This window comes from Cetorhinus maximus, chromosome 16 (genome assembly GCF_964194155.1).
Source record: "Cetorhinus maximus chromosome 16, sCetMax3.hap1.1, whole genome shotgun sequence".
NCBI classification, from domain to species: domain Eukaryota; kingdom Metazoa; phylum Chordata; class Chondrichthyes; order Lamniformes; family Cetorhinidae; genus Cetorhinus; species Cetorhinus maximus.
The window spans coordinates 2,981,732-3,002,478 of record NC_135894.1 but is presented as its reverse complement, the minus strand read 5'-3'; positions in this window follow the sequence as shown (position 1 = coordinate 3,002,478).

The following is a 20,747-nucleotide window of genomic DNA, read 5'->3' as shown; positions in this document are numbered from 1 at the left end:
GAGAACATTGGGATTGATGTGGGGTCCGTGGTGAACGTGTCAGTTGTTCTGGAGGTTCCCAGAGGCGTGTTTCGGAATTCAGTTTGTGTTATGGGGGAGTGTGTTAAAATTTCCCGTTGTCGCAGGCGAGTGTGTCGGGATACGATGCGACCCTGGGGAGTGTTTTAGTATTTGTTGGGTGTCCGTAGGGAGTGCAACAGTGTTTTGTTGGGGTCCTTGGGGAGATTGTACGGCTTTGCTTTGGAGCCCGAGGGAGCGTTTTGGAATTTGCTGCGGGTCTCTGTGGAGTGTGTCGGATTTTGATGCATGTCCCAAGAAGTGTGTCTGGATTTTATTTAGTCCCTGGGGAACGTGTCAGCATTTGGTAGGTGTCCATGGGGAGTGCGTCGAAATTTGTTGGGGGCCCCTGTAGTCTGTGTTATTATTTGCATGGTGACCGAATGGGCTGTTTTCTTTTTTCCTGCATGTCTCTGGAAATTATGTTGCTCGTTGCTGGGGGAGCCTCGGAAGTGTGCCTGGATTTGATGGGGATCCCTTTCAAGTGTGTCGGGGTTTGCCGGAGGTCTCTGTGGAATGTTTCAGGATTCGCTGGTGGTCCCTTGGGATTGAACTATGGTTTGCTTTGTGGCCCTGGGGATGGTTGCGCATTTTTTGCATGTCACTTGATAGTCTGTGAGAACTTAGCGGGTTCGATGGGGAGTGCCTCGATGTTTCCCGGGGGTCCTTATGGAATTTGTCGATATTTCCTTTTGGTCTCACTTGACTGTTTCCGTATATACTGCACTGTTCCAATTGGCAAGTGTAACCTCGAGGGAAATTTCATTACTGTAAGGACATGGTTTCTTGCATCAAATTATTGTGGAGCCAAGCAGGGAGCAGGCTGTTCAGAGTTTTTGGTTTTGAGTGATGAGATGGGATTAATTAATGATATCATAGGAAAGGATCCTCTAGGATAGAGTGATTATTATGCTAAAATTACAAGTTCAGTTTCAGAGGGAGAAACTTAAGTCCGACACTAGTGTTGTTCAGTTAACCACAAGTAGCGACATAGGCATGAGGGTGGATTTGCCCACATTGGAGTGGGCAGGAAATCCATAAGGTAGGAAAGTTGATTAACCGTGACCGATATTTAAGGAGATATTAAAATCCTCCCAAGTGAAATACATTCCAAAGAGTGAATAAGCTGGTAAGACGGGAAAAAGCATCCTTGGCTAAGCAAGGGAGTTAAATATAAAATAAAGCAAAGGCTAAGGCATAGAAAACGTCAAAGGTCAGTGGCAGGCAGGAAGATTGGGACGCTTTTAAAGGTCAACAAAGGGTTACTAAAATAATAGTAAAATGACCTAACATAAATTATGAATGAAAACTAACGCAAAATGTAATAACTGATCGCAAAAGCTTTGAGGGAAGTCCAAGTGAAATGCTACTTCACTTGAAAGGAATGTTTGGTCCCTTGGACGGGGAGGAGAGCGAAAGTAAAGGGGCATGTGTTGCACCTTCAGCGATTGCATGGAAACGTGCGTAGAAGGGGGTTGAGGTGTAGGGGGTGATGGAGGAGTGGATCAGGATGTCCCGGGGGGAACGATCCCTGCGGAGTGCCGCCGGGGCGGGGGGTGGAATGTGAAGAGAAGATGTGTTTGGCAATGGCATCATGCTGGAGTTGGCGGAAATGGTGGAGGATGATCCATTGAATGCGAAAGCTGGTGGGATGATAAGTGAGGACTAGGGTGGGGGGTGGGGGGACTATTATGGCTCTGGGCGGGAGTGGAGGGTGTGAGGGTGGATGCGCGGGAGATGGGCAGGACACATTTGTGGGCCCAGTGAACCAGCGTGCGTGGAAAACTCGGTTAAGGATGAAGGCAGACATGTCAAAATAATTGTTTTTTAAGTGGCATCATCAGAACAGATGTGACGGAGGCGAAAAGAAAAGAGAGAATGGGATGGAGTCCTTACAGGAAGTGGGGTGTGAGGAGCTGCAGTCAAGGTACCTGTGGGAGTCGGTAGGCTTGTGATGAATATTGGTGGACAGTCTATCACCAGAAGTTGAGACTGAGAGGTCGTGGAAGGGAAGAGAATTGTCATAGATGAACCATGTTAAAATGATGGAAGTTTGGAAAATGAAACCAAAATTAATAAATTTTTCCAGGTCCAGGCCTGAGCATGAAGAAGCACCGAAGTATTCATCGATGTACCGGAGGAATAGTTGTGGGAGTGGGCCGTATTAGGTGTTGAAAATGGAATGTCCCACATAGCCCATAAAGAGACAGACATAACTGGAGCCCATGCGGTTGTCCATAGCCAGACGATTTATTTGGAGGAAGTGAGATGAGTTTAAGGAGAAATTCTTCAGTGAGAGAAGAAGGTCAGCTGAACGGAGGAGAGTAGTGGTGCTGCGCATTGTTCGAGCCTGTGTTCGAGGAAGCAGCGGAGAGACATCAGACCATCCCTTTCGGGGATTGATGTGTAGAGGTATTGGACTTCCATGGTGAAGAGGAGGCGGTTGGGGCCAGGGAACTGGAAATTGTTGATATGATGTAGGTTGTCAGAGAAATCGCGAATCGAGATGGCAAGGGATTGGACAAGGGGAGAGAGAATGGAGTCACGATTACATGAAATGAGTTCCGTGGGGCAGGAAAAGGCTGACACTAATCGCCTCCCGGAACAGTCCTGCTTGTGGATTTTGTATAGAAGTAGAATCGTGCCGTCCGAAGTTGGGAGGCAATGAGGCTGGAAGTTGTGGAAGGAAGATCTCCAGGATGATGAAGTCAGTAACATTCCTGGAAACAATGGATTGCTGTTCAGTCGTGGGGTCATGGCCCAGGGGGTGTTAGGACGAAGCGTCTGCAAGTTGATCCTCAGACTCTGCGAGGTAGAGGTCATTGCGCCAGGCAACAACAGCACTACACTTGTCAGCAGGTTTATGGCAATGTCAGGGTTGGATCTGAGAGAACGGAGTGTAGCAAGATCAGAGAGAGACAGGTTAGAGTGTGTAAGAGGAGCCGAGAAATTGAGTCGACTGATGTCACGCCGACAGTTCTCAATGAAAAGATCAAGAGAAGGTAAGAATCCAGATGGAGGGGTCGAGGTGGAGGGAAAATATTGGAGGCGGATAAAAGGACGAGTTGAACCAGGAGGACTCCTGCCGAAAGGAGTGAGCAGAGTCAGGGAGTGAAGGTCCGACAGCTAAATTTGAAAATGGCACCAAAACTAATTAAGTTGCAATGAAGAAATAAGAAATTAAAAATGGATGTGGACAGATTAGATAAATGGGCCAAAATTGTCAGATGGAGGTTAACGAGGCTACATATGAAGATATACATTTTTGTCCGAAGAATAAAAAGTTGACTTATTATTTAATTGGAGATATATTTCAGAACTCTTAAGCGCAGAGGGATCTCTGTGTCCTCGTGCATGAAGCGCTGAAATATAGTATGCAAGTGCACCAGTTAATAAGGAACGCAAATGAAATTTGAAGATCTATTCCTAAATAAATAGTGTAAACATAGGGAAGTACTCTTGCAACTGTGCACGGATTTGTTGACATCGTGCCTAGCTTATTGTGCACATTTTTGGCCCTCTTATGTTGGGAAGGATGTAGTTGCATTGAAAGCTTTTCAGAGTTTCACGAGATTGATTCCGGAGATGCGGGCTCGTCTTATGAGCAGATATTGTGCAACTTAGGTCTATACGTGCAGGAGATCAGAACGGCGAGAGGAGATCAAATGAATGGAGACGTAGAGCGGCTCTTTTCCCTTGTGGATCATTCCAGGGCGAGAGGTCACAATTTTAGTCGGAGGGGTGGTAGATTTAAAGCTGAGATGAGGAGGAGTTACTTTTCTCGAAGGGTGAACCTTTGGAATTCACTAACTTAGAGTGCAGTGGATGCCGGGACGCTGAATAAATTTAAGGAGGAGACAGACATATTTTAATTAGGAATGAGTTTAAAGATTGTGGCGCGAGTGCAGGAAATTGGAGTTGAAACCGAAAAGACTTCAGATATGATCGTATTGACTGGCGTGTCAGGGTCGAGGGACAGAAATGTCTACTCCTGCTCGTGGTTCTTCTATTCTCTAGTATTTCCTGGGTGTCAATGAAGAGTCTATTTCCTTGGGTCTCTTGAGAGTGTGTCAGAATTTCCTCTTGATTACTGAGAATAGACTACAAATTTCCTGGGCTTCACTGGTGAATATTCCGTATTTCAAGAGTATCCCTGCGGAACGGTTCATCGTGTACGTAGTCCTACTGTTTGTGTTGGGGTTTGTTGTGGTTTCCAGGGGTGTAAATCCGCATTTCCTGGGGTCCCAGAGGCATGCGTTGGGATAATCCTGGGGTCCCTGGGGAGTATGTGGGATTTTCTGTGGGCCTCTGTGGAATGTGTTGGGATTTTCTGCGGCTTCCATGGGGATTCTGTTTGAATTTCCTGAGGGTCCCTGCGTGTTTTATCGGATTTCCCAGGGGCTCCCTGGCGACTTTCTCCAAATTACCTGGGGGTCTCTGGGGATTGTGCTGTTATTTCCTGTTGTTCTCTGTAGAGTGTGGATATATGTGCTGGGTGTCCCTGAGGAGTGTGTTCGGAATTGCTTCCGGCCCCTGAGGACTGTGTTATGATTAGCAGCGGGTCCATGAGAAGTGTATCAGGATTTGCTGCATGACCCTCCGGAGTGCGATTGGGTTTGCAGATTTCCCCTGTGGAGTATGTCAGGATTTACTGCGTGTTCCTGGGGATTGTACCAGGTTTTGCTGTGTGTCCCTGGGTAGTGTGTCAGGATATGCTGTGTCTCCCTGCGGATTGTGTTGGGGTTTGCTGTGTGTCCCAGCGGAGTGTGTCAGGATTTGCAGCGTGTCGCGCTGGAGAGTTTTGTTATTTGCTGTTTTCCCCTTTCTAGCGTGCTGGGATTTGCTGTGTGTCAGTGAGGAAGTTTCTGTATTTGCTGTCTGTCCCTGGGGAGTTTTTAGGAATTTGCAGTGGCCCTTGGCGAGTGTCTCCATTTTTCCTGAAAAAATATTTACATTTACCCTGATTTTTTTTTTTTCTATATCCTTTTGGTTTCTCCGGGGTGCCAACGAATTTCATGTTTGTCAATGGAGGATGTCTATGTATTTCCATTGTGACTTTGGGGAGCTTGTCAATCATTCATGGGCCTCCCTGGGGAGTGTGTCGGGATTTCCCTGGATCCCTGTGGGGTGTCTCCATATTTCCTGTTGTTCCCTGCGGTATGTATCCATATTTAAAGCCTGTCTCTGGCTGGTTTCACACGAGTTGGTGTACTCCTCTTTAGAGTGTTCCGCAATTTGGCATGGTCCCTATGGACTGTTTCCTGATTTGGAGGCTGTCCAGATAGAGTGTGTTGGGATTTGCTCCGCTTCCATGGGGTACGTTTCAGAATTTCCTGGGGATCCCTGGGGAAATAATCGGGATTTACTTCGAGTCCCTGTGGAATGTGACCATATTTCCTTATGGTCCCAGGGGAGTGTGATGGCTTTTGGCGTGTGTCCTTAGGGAGTGTTTTGGGATTTGCTGCGTTTCCCTCGGGATTGTGTAGGTATTTTCTGGGGGGCCCTGGGGAGTTTGTCGGGATTTGATGGGGTCCCTGGTCAAGGAGTCAGCGTTTGCTAGGTGACAATTGGGCGTGTGTCAGGAAATGTACTCTGCGCTATGATTTGCATGCCGTCCCGGTGGTCGTATCCATATTTGCTGTAAGTCCCATGGAATTGTGTTGCGGGTTGCTTGGGACCCTTGGCAGTGTGCAGGGATTTGCTGGGAATCCCTGGGAAATGTGTCGAGATATGGTGGCATCCCTGGGGGGTGTGTCAGAATTCGCTGGATGTCCCTGGGGAGTGTGTCGGGGTTTGTTTGTGATCCCTGGAGAGCGTGGCAGGTTTCGTGGGTGGTGCGCTGGGCGTGTAATTGGGTTTGCTTTGTGTCCCTGGGAGTTGTTTCAGTATTTTCTGCATATCTCTGTAAAGTTTGTGGGAATTTCGAATTTTCCATGGGGAGTGACTCGAAGTTTCTTGGTGGTCCCTGTGGAGTTAATTGATATTTACCTTTTGGTCTCTCCAGATGGTCTCCATTTAGACTGCACTAATCAAGTTGAAAAGTGTAACCTCGAGGGATAGTTCATAGACTGCATTAGATATTGTTTCTTGGAGCTAAACACTGTGCAACCAACCGGGGTGGAGGCCATTCTGAGTTTGGTTTTGAGTAATGAAATGGGATTAATTAATTGTATCACATGAAATGATCTTCTAGGGAAAGTGATTATTATGCTGAAATTACAAGTTCAGTTTGAAAGCGAGAAACCTGAGTCCCACACTAATGTTCTCGAGTTAACCAAATGTAACTACATAGGCATTAGGGTATATTTGGCCCTAGGGGACTGGGCTGGAAAACTACAAGGTAGGACAGTTGATGAAGAGTGGCAGATATTTAAGGATATATTAAATTCCGCCCAAGCGAAATAAATTGTAAAGTGGGAGAAAGATGATCTGAGGGGGGAAAGCATCAGTGTCTAAGCGAGGCAGTTAAAGATACCATAAAGGCAAAATCTTAGGCATACCAAATTGCAACGGTCTGTGGCAGGCCGGAAGATTGTGCATCTTATTAAAGTCAACAAAGGCTTACTAAAAGATAATAAATAAAATTAAGATAAATTATGAAAGAATCCTAACGCAAACTGTAATAATTGATAGCAAACACTTCTACATGTATCTAAAAGGAATGAGAGTAACCTAAGTGTATGTTGGTCCCACGGAGGATGAGATGGGAGAGGTAATGGTGGGGAATGCAGAATTGGCCAAGCAGCTTAATAGATATCTTGACTCAGTTTTCACATTGGAGGACACTAATACCACGCCAAAAGATGCAGGTAGAGCAGAGGGGTAGAGCAGAGGGTTTAGAGAAGGAGGAACTTATAACAAATACAATCACTATCGACAACATACGGGCAAACTATTATGATTAAAGGAAGTCAATAGAGAAGGACCTAATGGTCTTCATTCCATGGTCTTAAAGGAAGTGGCAGCGGAGATTATGGATGCATTCGCTATATTATTTCAAAATTCCCTGGGTTATGGAAATGTTTCAGTGGATTGGCAAAAGGCTAACATAACACCCTTATCCAAAAAGGCGGGGTGTGTGTGGGGGGGGGGGGGGGGGGGGGGGGGGGGGGGGGCGGGGGGGGCGGGGGGGGGAGGCGGTGCGGCGGTGGCGGAGGGAGGCAGAGTGTAGGAAACAACTGGCCAGTTAGTTTAACGTCCGTACTTGGGAAATTGTTGGAATCCATTACTAAGGAAGTAGTGATGGGGCATTTGGAAAATCAAAATGTAATCCATCCGAGTCAGCATGGTTTTGTGAAGAGTAAACCGTGTTTGACTGATTGAATAGAGTTCTTTGAAGATGTGACAAGCAAAGAGGGTAATATGCAAACTGGAGCTGCCGTATGTCTATTCCTACAGAAGGCCTTTGATAACGTGCTGCACAGGAGATTAATGTAGAAGACAAGATCAAGAAAAATCAGAAAGCCTGGATAAATAGATCATTTTCTGGATGGCAAGCAGTACTTCGTGAGGTACCACAGGGTTCATTCCGTGGGTCCCAACTATTTACAAACTATATTAATAATTTGGATTCAGTGATAGAATGTCCCACTGCTAAATTCGTAAATGACACGAAAGGTAAGAAAATTACAAAGAAGAACTAATGCATTTACAAATGGATGTAGACAGGTTAGGTGAATGGGCGAAAAATTAGCACATGGAGTTTAACGTGGATAAATGTGAGTTAAACCATTTTGGTCGGAACAATAAAATGGCGACCGATTATTTAATTGGAGAGAAACTTCAGAAAACTTCACTGCCGAGGTATTTGGTTCTCCTCGTACCTGAAGCGATGAGAGTTAGTATGCAACTACGGCAGGTAATAAGGAAGGCAAGTGGAAAATGGGCATTTATTTGATAAAGGAATAGAGTCTAAACATAGGGAAGTATTCTTGCAACGGTAGAAGGCATTGTTGAGACAGCAAATAGATTATAGTGCACACTTTTGACCCCTTACGTGAGTAAGGAAAAAATTGCATTGGAAGCGGTTCAGAGGTTCACTTGATTAATTCCAGAAATGTGGGGCTTGCCTTCTGAGGAGATATTGAACAGTTTAGGCCTGTACCCGCAAGAATTCAGGAGGATGAGGGGAGATCTAATTAAGGTAGACGTGGAGTGTACTTTTTCCTCCGTTGGATCATTATAGAACGTTTGGCCATGGTTCTAGGCAAAGGGGTGATAGATTTAAAGATAAGATGAGGAGGGATTACTTTTATCGAAAGTGAATCTGTGGAATTCACTACCTCAGAGTGTGTTGGATGCCGGGACGCTGAATAATTTCAAGGAAGGTATACACCGATTTTTAATTAGTAATGGGTTGCAAGGTTGTGGGGAGAGGGCGGAAACTTGGAGTTGAGTTCGAAATGAGATCAGCCACGATCGCAATGAATGGTTGCTCAGGGTCGAGGGACAGAATTGTCAACTGATGCTCCTAGTTTTTCTGTTGTCATGTAATTCCAGGTTGTCACTGAAGAGTCTGTATGCACTTCCATGGGTGTCTTAGGTGTGTGTCAAAATATCATCTTGATTAATGCGAATTGACTCCACATTTCCTGGGCTTCACCTGGAAATTTCTCCGTATTTCCAGGAGCTCGCTGGGAAGTATGATCGATTTGTTGCGGGACCCTAGGGTGTGTGTCAGAATTTGCTGCGGGTCCCTTGGGAGTTTTCCGGATTTCCAGTGGTTCCTGGCAAGTGTTGCCAAGTTAACCGGGGGACTCTTGTGATTGTATTGTTATTTCCTGTTGGCCTCTGTGGAGTGAGTACAAATATGTTAGGTGTCCCTGGGGAGTGCGTTGGGATTTGCAGCGGGTGCCTGGGAAGTGTGTCAGAATTTGCTGTGTGTGTCTGCGGAGAGTGTCAGGATATGCTCTGAGTCACTGCGGAGTGTGTTGGGTTTACTGTCTGCCCCTTGGGAGTGTGTTGGGATTTGTCGCTTGTCCCTGGGAAGTTTGCCAGTTTTATCTGTGCGTCCCCGGGGAGTGTGTCAGGATGTGTTGTGTGTGTTTATGGAGAGTGTCAGGATATGCTGTGTGTCTCTGTGGAGTGGGTTCGATTTACTTTCTATCCCTGGGGAGTGTGTCAGGTTTTGCTGTTTGTCCCTAGGGAGTGTGTCACGATTTACTGCGAGTCCCTCTGGAGAGCGTTTGAATTTGTTGCTTGTCCTTGGGAATGGTGTTAGGTTTTGCTATGTGTCCCTGCGGATTGTGTCATGATTTGCTGTGTGTGTCTGCGGAGAGTGTCAGAGTTTTTTGTGTGTCCCTGTAGAGTATGTTGGGTTTATTGCGTGTCCTTGGGGAATGTGTCAGGTTTTGTGAGGTGTCCCTGGGGACTATGCCAGGGTGAGCTGTATGTCCCTGGGGCTGTGCCAGGGTGAGCTGTATGTCCCTGGGTACTGTGCCAGGGTGAGCTCCGTGTCCATGGGGACTGTGCCAGGGTGAGCTGTATGTCCCTGCGTACTGTGCCAAGGTGAGCTCTGTGTCCATGGAGACTGTGCCAGGGTTAGCTGCGTGTCCCTGGGGTCTGTGCCAGGGTGAGCAGTGTCTCCCTGGGACTGTGCCAGGGTGAGCTGTGAGTCACTAGGGAATGTGTCAGGGTTTCCGGGGTGTCCATGGGGACTGTGGCAGGGTGAGATGTGTGTCCCTTGACAATGTGTCAGGTTTTGCGGGGTGTCCATGAAGACTGTGCCAGGGTTTGCGGGGTGTCCCTGGGGACTGTGCTAGTTTGAGCTCTGTGTCCTTGGGGGTTGTGCCAGAGTAAGCTGTTTATCCCTGGGGACTGTGCCAGAGTGAGCTGTGTGCCCAGTGGAATGTGTCAGGGTTTAAGGGGTGTCCCTGTGGACTGTGCCAAGGTGAGCTGTGTGTCCTTGTGCCCTGCACCAGGGAGAGCTGTGTGTCCATGGGGACTGTGACAGGGTGAGCTGTGTGTCCCTGGGGATTGTGCCAGGTTTTGCACAGTGTCCCTCGGGACTGTGCCAAGGTGAGCTGTGTGTCCATGGGGACTTCCAGAGTGAGCTGTGTGTCCATGGGGACTGTGCCAGGGTGAGCTGTGTGTCCCTGGGGACTGTGCCAGAGTGAACTGTGTGCCCTGTAGAATGTGTCAAGGTTTATGGGGTGTCCCTGTGGACTGTGCCAGAGTGAGCTGTGTGGCCATGGGGACTGTGCGAGGTTGAAATGTGTGTCCCTGTGGACTGTGCCAGGGTGATCTGTGTGTCCCTGGGATGTTTGTTTGGATTTGTTGCATTTCCCTGCGGAGCATTTTGAAATTTCTTGTATGACACTGGGGGAGTTTTTGGATATGCTGTCTGTCCCGGCAACGTTTTGAGGAATTTCCTGAGGGCCCCCGGCAAGAGTATCATTGTTTCCCGGGGGACACTGGGGAACGTGTTGGTATTTCATTTTGATCCTTCCGGGGTGTCACCGAGTTTAATGTGTGTCATCGCAGAGTCTTATTTCCTATGGGACAGTGGGGATCTTTTTAATAATTCATACGCCTCCCTTGGGAGTGTGTCGGGATTTCCCTGGATCCATGTGGAGTGTCTCCATGTTTCCTGGTGTTTCCTGCTAGTGTGTCCATAATTGCAGCCTGTCCCTGGGGAGTTTCCCAGGAGTTGCTCTATTGCACTGGGTAGTGTTCTGCAATTTGCCATGGTACCTCTGGAGTGTTTGATGATTTGGAGGCAGTCCAGATGGAGTGTTGTTGTTTTTTCTCCATGTCCATTTGGTGTATGTATGTCAGAATTTCCTTGGGATCCCTGGGGAAAGAATCAGGATTTACTTTGGTTCCTTGTGGAATGTGACCGCATTCCCTTATGGCCTCTTGGGATTGTGATGGTATTTGCTGGGGGTCCTGTTCAGTGTGTTGGGATTTTCTGCGTGTCACTGGGGATTGTGCTGGGATTTGCTGCGTGTGCCAGGAGAGGGTGTTGGTATTTGCTGCGGGCCCCTGCAGAGTGTGTCGGGATTTGCTGCTGATCCATTCTGAATGTCTTGTGATTTGCTGCGTGTCCCTGGGGTGTGAGACCGCATTTGCTGGTGTCCCTGGGGAACGTGTCAGTGTGTAATGGGTGTCCATGGGGCTTGTGTCAGGTTTTGTTGCGGTTCCATTTGGAGTGTGTCGTGATGTGTTGGGTGCGCCTATAGACAGCGTCATGATTTGCTTGGTGCCCCAGGGGAGTGTTTCCATATTTTCTGCTGGTCCCTCGGGAGTGTGTGGGGATTTGCTGCGGATTCATGAGGTGTGATCCGCGATTTGCTGGTGTCAAGCAGGTGTGTTACCGGATTTGCTGAAGGTCCTTATTCAGTGTGTCGGGATTAGCTATGTGTCCGTGGACACAGTGTTGTGATTAGCTATGTTACCCTGGGTTGTGTGTCGTGTTTTGCTACGGGTACCTGCGGAGTGTGTCACAGCTTGCTACGTATCCCGGGGGAGTGGGTTGGATTTAGCTGTGTGTCCCTCGTAGTTTGCTGGGATTTGCTGCTGGTCCCTGTGGATTGTTTCAGGATTTGGTGCGGGTACCAGGGGAGTGTGTAATTTTTCACTGCGTGTCCCTGGGATGTATTTTTTGGAATTTACTGGATGCCCCTGACAAGTGGCTCCAGGGTTCCCGGCGACCCTTGGGAGTTTATTTCTATTCTCTGTGCGACATTGGGTGGCTTGCAGATTTTTCATGTGCCTCCCTGCTGAGTATAGTGGGATTTCCCGAGGATTCCTGTGGACTGCTTCCATATTTCTTGGGGGCGCCTGTGAACTATGTTTTGATTTTCAGGCCGTCCCTGGGTGCATTGGGATTTTCATAATGTTGCTGGAGAGAATTCAGGGTATGCTGTGTGCCCGTGGGGTGTGAGTCGGCATTTGTAGCGGGATCTTGCGGTGTGAGCCGGTATTTGCTGGCGTACCCCGGCAGTGTGAGTGGATTTGCTACAGGACCCTGCAGAGTGTGTTGCGATTTGTTCGGTGTCCCGGATGTGTGATTCGCGATTTTCTAGGGTCCCCTGGGGAGTGTGCTGGGGCCTGCTGCGTGTCGCAGTATAGTGTGCTGGCATATGCTCTGTGTCTTTGTGGAGAGTTTTAGGATCCTCTGTATGTCTATGGGGAGTGTGTTGGAATAAGCTGTGTGTCCCTGGGGATTGTGCTGGGATTAGCTGTGTGCCCCTGGGGAGTGTTTTGTAATTAGTAGTGTGCACCTGGGGAGTACACAGGATTAAGAAGCGCGAGGAGAGCAGAGACACCGGATACAACAGCGTGATGAGAGCCTCAGATGCATAGGATAGAAGCGCGCAACGAGAGCAGAGGAGACACAGAATAAAAGAGCGCGAAGAGAGTGGAGGAGACACAGGATAAAAGAGCAGGAGGAGAGCTGGGACAATGGATAAAAGAGCACGAGGAGATCGGAGACACTGGGTAAAAGAGTGAGGAGAGCGGCGGAGAGACAGGATAAAAGAGCGCGAGGAGTTCTGAGGAGACACAGGATAAAAGAGTGAGAAGAAAAATCAGGAGACACAGGATAACAGAGCATCAGGAGAGCAGAGACACAATATAAAATACCGCGAGGAGAGCGGAGACACAGGATAATAGAGAGCGAAGAGAGTGGCGGAGACACAGGATAAAGAGAATGAGGAGAGCGGTGGAGAAACCGCATAAAAGAGCGCGAGGAGAGCGGAGGAGACACTGGATAAAAGAGCGCGAGTAGAGCGGGGACACAGGATAAAAGAGCGTTAGGAGATCGGGGGAGACACAGGATAAAAAAGCATGAGGAGAGCAGACACACAGGATAAAAGGGCCTGAGGAGATCGGCGGAGACACAGGATAAAATAGGGCGAGGATAGCGGTGGAGACGCAGGACAAAAGAGCGCGAAGAGAGCGGCGGAGAAACAGAAGAAAAGAGCGTGAGGAGAGCGAAGGAGACACAGGGTAAAAGAGCGTGAGGAATGCGGCGCAGAGAGGATAAAAGAGCGCGAGGAGAGCGGAGGAGACACAGGATAAAAGCACGTGGGGATTGTGAAGGAGACACAGGATAAAAGAGCGCGAGGAGAGCGGCGGCGACACAGGATAATAGAGCGCAAGGAGAGCGTAGGAGAGAAAGGATAAAACAGCGCGAGGAGAACGGAGACACACAATAAAAGAGCACCTGGAGAGTTGCGGAGGTACAGTAGAAAAGAGCGTGAGGAGAGTTCCAGGGAGCAGAGTCGTAGGGCGAATTTCCAAAAAGCCGCGTATAAAAACCTTACCTCGTGGATTCTCGGACCTCGGGTCGTAAAAAACAAATAAAAATAAAAGTGGCGTCACGGTAAATCTGTGACCTGATTGGCTGGTAGAGAATCTATAGTGAATTTGAAACTAAAACATTGTTAAACAAACTAAATCAAATCAATTAATCACTTAAATCATAAGTAGAGGGTATCTAGACCAAAAGATGGGGATTACTTTTCTTAGAATTTTGAATTTATAGTAGAAATCTAGTCCTAGGTAACGTAAAGTTAATAAGGAGACAATAAGCATATATTAGATTTAAATTAAATTAATAAATAGTTCTAGAAATGGCAGTTGCTGGGGTGAAGTGCATCAACTCTGAGATGTGGGAAATCTGTGACACTTCAAGTGTCCTGGACAAGTACATCTGCAGGAAATGTACGCAATTGAAGCTCCTCACAGACTGCATGGATCGGTTGGAGCAGCGGTTGGATGCACTTAGGAGCTTTCAGGTGGCAGAAAGCGTCATTGACTGGAGTTTTGGAGACGTGGTTGCACCCAAGGTACAGCCAGATAGATGAGTGAACGCTAGAATGAGCAGGTAGTGAGAGCAGAAATGCCATGTGGCTGTCCCACTCTCTAAGAGGTATACCATTTTGAATACTGTTGGGCAGGATGGCCTGTCAGGGGAAAGGAACAGCAGTAGACAGAGCAGTGGTGCCACCGCTGTCTCTGTTGTTCAGCGGCGGTGGGGGGGGGAGGGGGGGTGAAGGGAGGGGGGTGGGGGGGGGGGGGTGGGCGGTGGGTTGGTGGTGTCAAAGCACAGAAGAACAATTATCATTGCGGACTCTATTGTCAGACGCTCATATGGGTGCTTCTGTGGTCGTGAAAGAGACAACAGGATGGTATGTTTCGTCCCTGGTGGCAGGATCCAGGATGTCTGTGATCGAGTACGGGGCATTCTGAAGAGGCAGGGAGAACAGCAAGAGGTCGTGGTGGCACATTGGTACTGATGATATAGGCAGAAAGGGTGACGAGGTTCAGGGAATTAGGCAGAAAGTTTAAAAAAAACAGGACTTGTAGGATTGTAATCTCAGGATCACTCCCTGTGCCACGTCCAGTGAGGCTAGAAATAGGAAAATAGTGCAGCTGAACACGTGGCTGAAGAGTTGGTGTAGGAGGGAGGGTTTACGATATCTGAATCAATGGGATCTCTTCCGGGGCAGGTCAGAGCTGTACAAGAAGGAGGGGTTGATTCTGAACTGGAGGGGCACCAATATCTTTGCTGCGATTTTTGCAGGTGTCACTAGGGATGAATTAAATTAGAATGGCAGGGGGGTGGGAACCAGTGCAACAGGTCAGCAGTTGAAATAAATGATTGGGAACCACTGAATATGGCCAGTAGGACGAAGAGGAAGAGCAGTCAGGAAGGACTTACTGAAGACAGTGGGACTAGGGGTCTGACATTCATTTATTTCAATGTCAGAAGTATAACAGGCAAGGCAGATATGCTTAGAGCTTGCATTCGTACTTGTGACTATGATCTCATTGCTATTACAGTGACTTGGTTGAAGGATGGGCAGGATTGGCATATAAACGTTGCAGGCTATAGATGTTTTAGACAGGATAGAGAGAGATGTAGAAGAGGTGGAGAGATGCACTTCTGGTTAATGGGAATATCACAGCTGTGCGACAGCAGCACACATCGGTGGGCTCATGCAGCGAGGCAATATGGGTAGAGCTCCGGAATAGGTGGGGTGTGGTCACAATGTTGTGGCTTTACTATAGACCTCCCAAATGCAGGCTGGAGATTGAGGAACAGTTATGTAGGCAGATTTTGGAAAGATGTAAAAGCAATAGGGTAGTCATGGTGGGTGATTTTAAGTTTCCCTAAATCGACTGGGAATCACTTAATGCTAGGGGTTTGGATGGTGCAGAATTTGTAAGGTGCATCCAGGAGGGCTTCCTGTATGTATATAGTCCAACTAGGGAAGGGGCAAATGCTGGACATGGTTTTAGGGAATGAACCCGGCCAGGTGGTAAAAATTTTCACAAGGGGAGCATTTCGGGAAAAGTGAACATAATTCAGTAAATTTCAATCTACTGGGGGATAAGGATAACAGGAATCCTCGGGTTAAGTTGCTTAATTGGGGGAAGGATAATTATATCGTTATTAGGCAGGACCTGAGGAATCTAGACTGGAAGCGGATGTTTGAGGGCAAATCAACAAATGACATGTGGGGAGTTTTCAAAAGTCAGTTGATAAGAATTCAGGACCAGCATGTTCCTGCTAGGATGAAGGATATACATGGCAAGTTTCAGGATCCTTGGATAACGCAATATATTGTCAGAATTGTCAAAAAGAAAAGGGAAGCATTTGTAAGTGCTAGAAGGCTGGGAACAGATGAATCCCGTGAAGAATATCAAGAATGTAGGAAGAAACGTAAGCAAGGTGTCAGGAGGGCTAAAAGGTGTCATGAAATCTCACTGGCAATCAGGATTAAGGAAAATCCCCAGGCTGCTTATACATATGTAAAAAGCAAGAGGGTAGCCAGGGAAAGTGTAGGCCCACTCAGGGACAGAGGTGGGAATCTTTGTGTGGAGCCAGAAGAAATTGGAGAGATACTAAATGAATACTTCTCATCAGTATTCACGAAGGGGAAGGACTTAGCGGTCTATTTGTCTAAGGAAGAGTGTGTAGATAGCCTGGATCATGTTGAGATCAAAGAAGAGGAGGTGTTACGCGTCTTGAAGATAATTAAGGTGGATAGGTCCCCCAGGCCAGATGGGATCTACCCCAAAGTACTCAGGGAGGGCAGGGATGATATTGCTGGGGCCTTGACACAAATATGTGTACCCACAATGGCTACGGGTCCTAGAGGACAGGAGTGTTGCCAATGTAGTTCCATTGTTTAAGAAGGGTAGCAGGGATAATCGAGGAAATTACAGGCCGGCGAACCTTATGTCAGTGGTAGGGAAATTATTGGAGAAGATTCATCGTGACAGGATTTACTACCATTTGGAAGCAAATGGGCGTACTATTGAGTGACAGCATGGTTCTGTGATGGGGAGTTCGTGTCTTACTTACTTGATCGTGATTTTTGAGGAACACAGAAAGATGATCGACCATGGGAGGGGAGTAGAGATAACATGCATCGATTTCAGTAAGGCCTTCGACAAGGCCCCACATGGCAGACTGGTACAGAAGGCAAAGTCGCCCGCGGTCAGAGGTGAGCTGGAAAGATGGATACAGAATTGCCTCGTTCACAGAAGACAGAGGGTAGCAGTGGATGGGTGCTTTTCTGAATGGAGAGATGTGAGTAGTGGAGTTCCGCAGGGATCAGTGCTGGGACCTTTGCTGTTTGCAGTATACGTAAATGATTTGCAGGAAAATGTAACTGGGTTAATTAGTAATTTTGCAGGCGACACTAATTTTGGAGGAGTTGTGGATAGTGTAGAGGATTGTCAAAGGATACAACGGGATATTGATCTGTTGGAGACTTTTGGCGGAGAAATAGCAGATGGAGTTATTCCGGAGAAATGTGAGGTAATGCATTTTGGAAGGTCTAATACAGGCAAGAATTATTCAGTAAATGGAAGAACCCTTAAGTGCATTAACGAGCAGAGGGATCTGGGTGTACAGGTCCATAGGTCACTGAAAATTGCAATTCAGGTGAATAAGGTAGTCAGGAAGGCATATAGCATGATTGCCTTCATTGGCAGGGGTATTGAGTATAAAGGCTGTGAAGCCATGAGGCAGCTGTATCGAACCTTGGTTAGGCCACTCTTGGAATATTGCGTACAATACTGTTTTCCACATTAGCAGAAGGATATGGAGGCGTTGGCGAGGGTGCAGAGAAGGTTTTCCAGGTTTTGTCCTGGTCTGGAGTTTATTAGCTACGAGGAGAGGTTGGTGAAACTCCACTTATTCTGTCTAGAGCGACGGAGACTGAGTGGCGACTTGATAGAAGTTTACAAATTCAATGAGTGGCATGGAGAGATTAGATAGTCAAAAGCTTTTTCCGAGGTTTGAAGAGTCAAGTACTTGGGGACATAGATTTAAGGTGAGAGATGAAAACTATAGAGGAGATGTGCGGGGCAAGTTTTTTACGCAGAGGGTAGTGAGTGTCTGGAATTCGCTGCCAGAGGAGGTGGTGGAAGCACGTACGATAGTGTTGTTTCAGTTGCAGCTTGACAAATACATGAATAGGATGGGAATAGAGGGATACCGACCCCGGAATTGCAGAATGTTTTAGTTGACGGGCAATATGGTCGGCGTAGGTTTCGAGGGCCGAAATGCCTGTTCCTGTGCTGTACTTTTCCTTGTTCTCTTTGTTTTTTGTACGTTAGGAATAGCTGTGTCTCCCTGGGGAGTGTTTTCGGATTAGCTGTTTGTCCCTGGCGAGTGTGTTGGGGTTAGCTATCTGCCACTTAGGAGGGTATTGGAAGCATTGGGGGGTAGCTAGGGTCTTTTTTGTAATTTGCTGCGCGCCCCGGAGAGTCTGTCAGGACATTAATGAAGCCGCCCCCGGCTTTGTGTTGGTGTTTTCTGTTATTCTCTGGGGAATGTGTTGTTATTATCAGCTTTTCTCAGGGGAATGTGTGGAGTAATGTTGTGTCCCTGGGGAGTGTGTCAGGATTCGCCAGGGCCCCCGAGGGGGCGTTACCGGTATTCGCTAGGGGCCCCTGGGTTGTGTGTCAGGACTTGCAAGGGGCCCCTGGGGATTGCGGTGGAATTAGGTTCGGGTCTCACGGAATTGTGTCAGGAAGTACTGCGGGTCCCAGGGGAGTGTGTCAAGATTTTCTACATATCCCTGGAGAGTGTGTCTGTCTTTGCTGCTGGACCCTGGTCCAATCAGCTCTTAGCTCCGTCATATCTCTGGTTGGACTATGGATAGAAGCGTTGTTGAACTCAGTACGTGAAGACAGATGGAGACCCCCCCCCCCACCACCACCCCTGTTATCAGGACAGCCTTTTACTGAATATGGAATGAAGCAGCAACGGAAAATTCCACGGTCAATTGAATCATAGGGAATAATATCCACTGGTTGTAGTCACACCTAACACGTTGGAAAATGGTTGCGGTTGTTGGGGGTCAAACATCTCAGTCCCAGCTCATGCCTGCAGGAGTTCTTTAGGGTTGTGTCCTAGTCCCAATCTTCTACTGTTGGTTTTTCATTGTCCCACCCTCCATTGTGAAGACAGAATTAGGGACGTTCGCTGATTGCTAAACTTTTAACACCAATTGCGAGTCCACAGACACTGAAGCAATCCGTGCCAATATGCAGCAAGACCTGGACAAAGTTGAAGTTTGGACTGATCAGTAATAGGTCATGTTCGTGCCACACAAGGTCAAGGCAATCTATCATCTCCAACAACGGAAAATCCAACTAACGCATGTTCACATTTCATGGAATTACCATCACTGAACCCACCACTCTTAACGTCATTGGGGTAACCATTGCCCGGAAATGAACTGGACCAGCCATATAAATTTGATGGTTGCAAGAGTGGGACAGGGGCCAGGAACTGTGCATAGAGTTACTCACTTTACCAAACACTCCCAGGTCAGGTAAAGCAGTGGGAAAGCTTCAGAGTAATGCTCACTCTACACTGTCCAGAGGTGACCATTTTACATAGCGTATGGTCTTCATTGCAGAGTACCCTTCCCTCTAGACCTCCTTTTACCCTGTCCCACGGAGCACTGTCAGTCCAGGTGCAGTAAGCAGTTTGTTTTCATCTTTTATCCATTGATGGGATGTGGACATCTCTGGCTGGGTCAGCATTTTTGCCCATTCCCTATTGCACTTGAGATGATGGTGGAAAGATTACTCCTTGAACCGCTGCAATCCTTGTTGTGTCGTCACATCCGCAGTGCTGTTAGGGAGGCTGTTCTAAGATTTTGACCCAGCCTCAGTGAAGGAACGGCGATATATTTCCAATTAAGGATGTTGAGTTACTTGAAGGGGAAGTTCAAGGTGTTGGTGTCCCCATCTAACAGCTGTCTCTGTCCTTCTAGATTGTAGGGTATTTGTTTGGGAATGTGTTGTCGAAGAAGCATTGGTGAATTCCTGCAGTGTATGTTGTAGATGGTACCCACTGCTGCTCATGTGTGCTCGTGGTGGAGATAATGAATGTTTGTGGATGAGATGTCAATCAGGCGCGTTGAATTCTCCAGCTTCTTGATTGTTGGTGGAGCTGCACTCATTCAGACAACTGGGGAATATTTGATCACACTCCTGACTTGCGCCTTGTAGAAGGTGGATAGTCTTTGGGCAGTCAGGAGGTCCAAGGTTTCCTAGCCTCTGACCTGCTCCTTTATCTATAGTTTTTGGCTAGCTAGTTCAAAGAAATTAACTGGTATCTTATGTCAGTGCTTGAAATATTTTATTTGGTTTAATAAAGTTTTACTTAGATTATTTAATCTCTAATGGTGTATTTTGAATCTTCAATTCTGAATTTAGTGTACACACCTTATCGCGACAATTACACCTTACAAAACCATTGCGGTAGTTTGGCCACTCTTCCCTTGTGGGCACACGTCAGCTGCCACGTCATAACACATGCATCCGGAATGGCCAACATGAGAGAATATAACCATCACCCCTTCACATTCAATGACATTGCTTTCGCTGATTCCCCCAATATCAACATCCTGGGGTAACCTTTGATTAGAAACTGAACTGGACGAACCATAAATATTCTGTGTCTACAACAGCAGATCACAGGCTATGAATCCTGTGGTGCGTAGCATAAGTCCTGTCTCCTCAAAGTCTGTCCACTATCTTCGAGGCAGAAGTCACGAGTGTGATTGAATTCTCCCCATTCTCCTACATGAGTGCAACTCCCACAACTGCAGCAGTTAAAGGTGGAAGCTCAACACCACGTTTCAATGACACCTAGGGGTAGGCAATAAAAGGTGGCCTAGCCAGCGAAACCCTGATTTTGAAAACAAATCCACAACGTGCATTGTGACAGCAGGCAGTGACGTATCATATTAGCGCCGGCCACTGAAGGGATTGTATTTGTGCCATCCTCGTGTTAATCTGAGGGTAATGGATTCGTTAAAACGTAATGCACTAACTTACACCATAAAGATTGGAGAGTTATTGAAAACTGCAGTCCTTCGCCTTCCGATAATGGAGCCATCCAAATCTTCCCCACCATGAAAAAGATTGAAATTGTTAGATTGTGTGAGTGTAGAGGGAGACTTATTATATATACATATATATATATATAGTTATATATATATATATATATATATATATATATATATATGTGTGTGTATAATCGTGCTTTTCTGTCCTGTTGGTGTTTGATGGGGAGAGTGCAGAGGCAGCTTTACTTTGAATCTAACCCGGTGCTGTACCTGCCCTGAGTGTGTTTGATTGCGTCATTTCAGAAGGACCTGTACCCTCTAACTAACACCGTGATGTACCTATCCTGGCAATGTTTGATG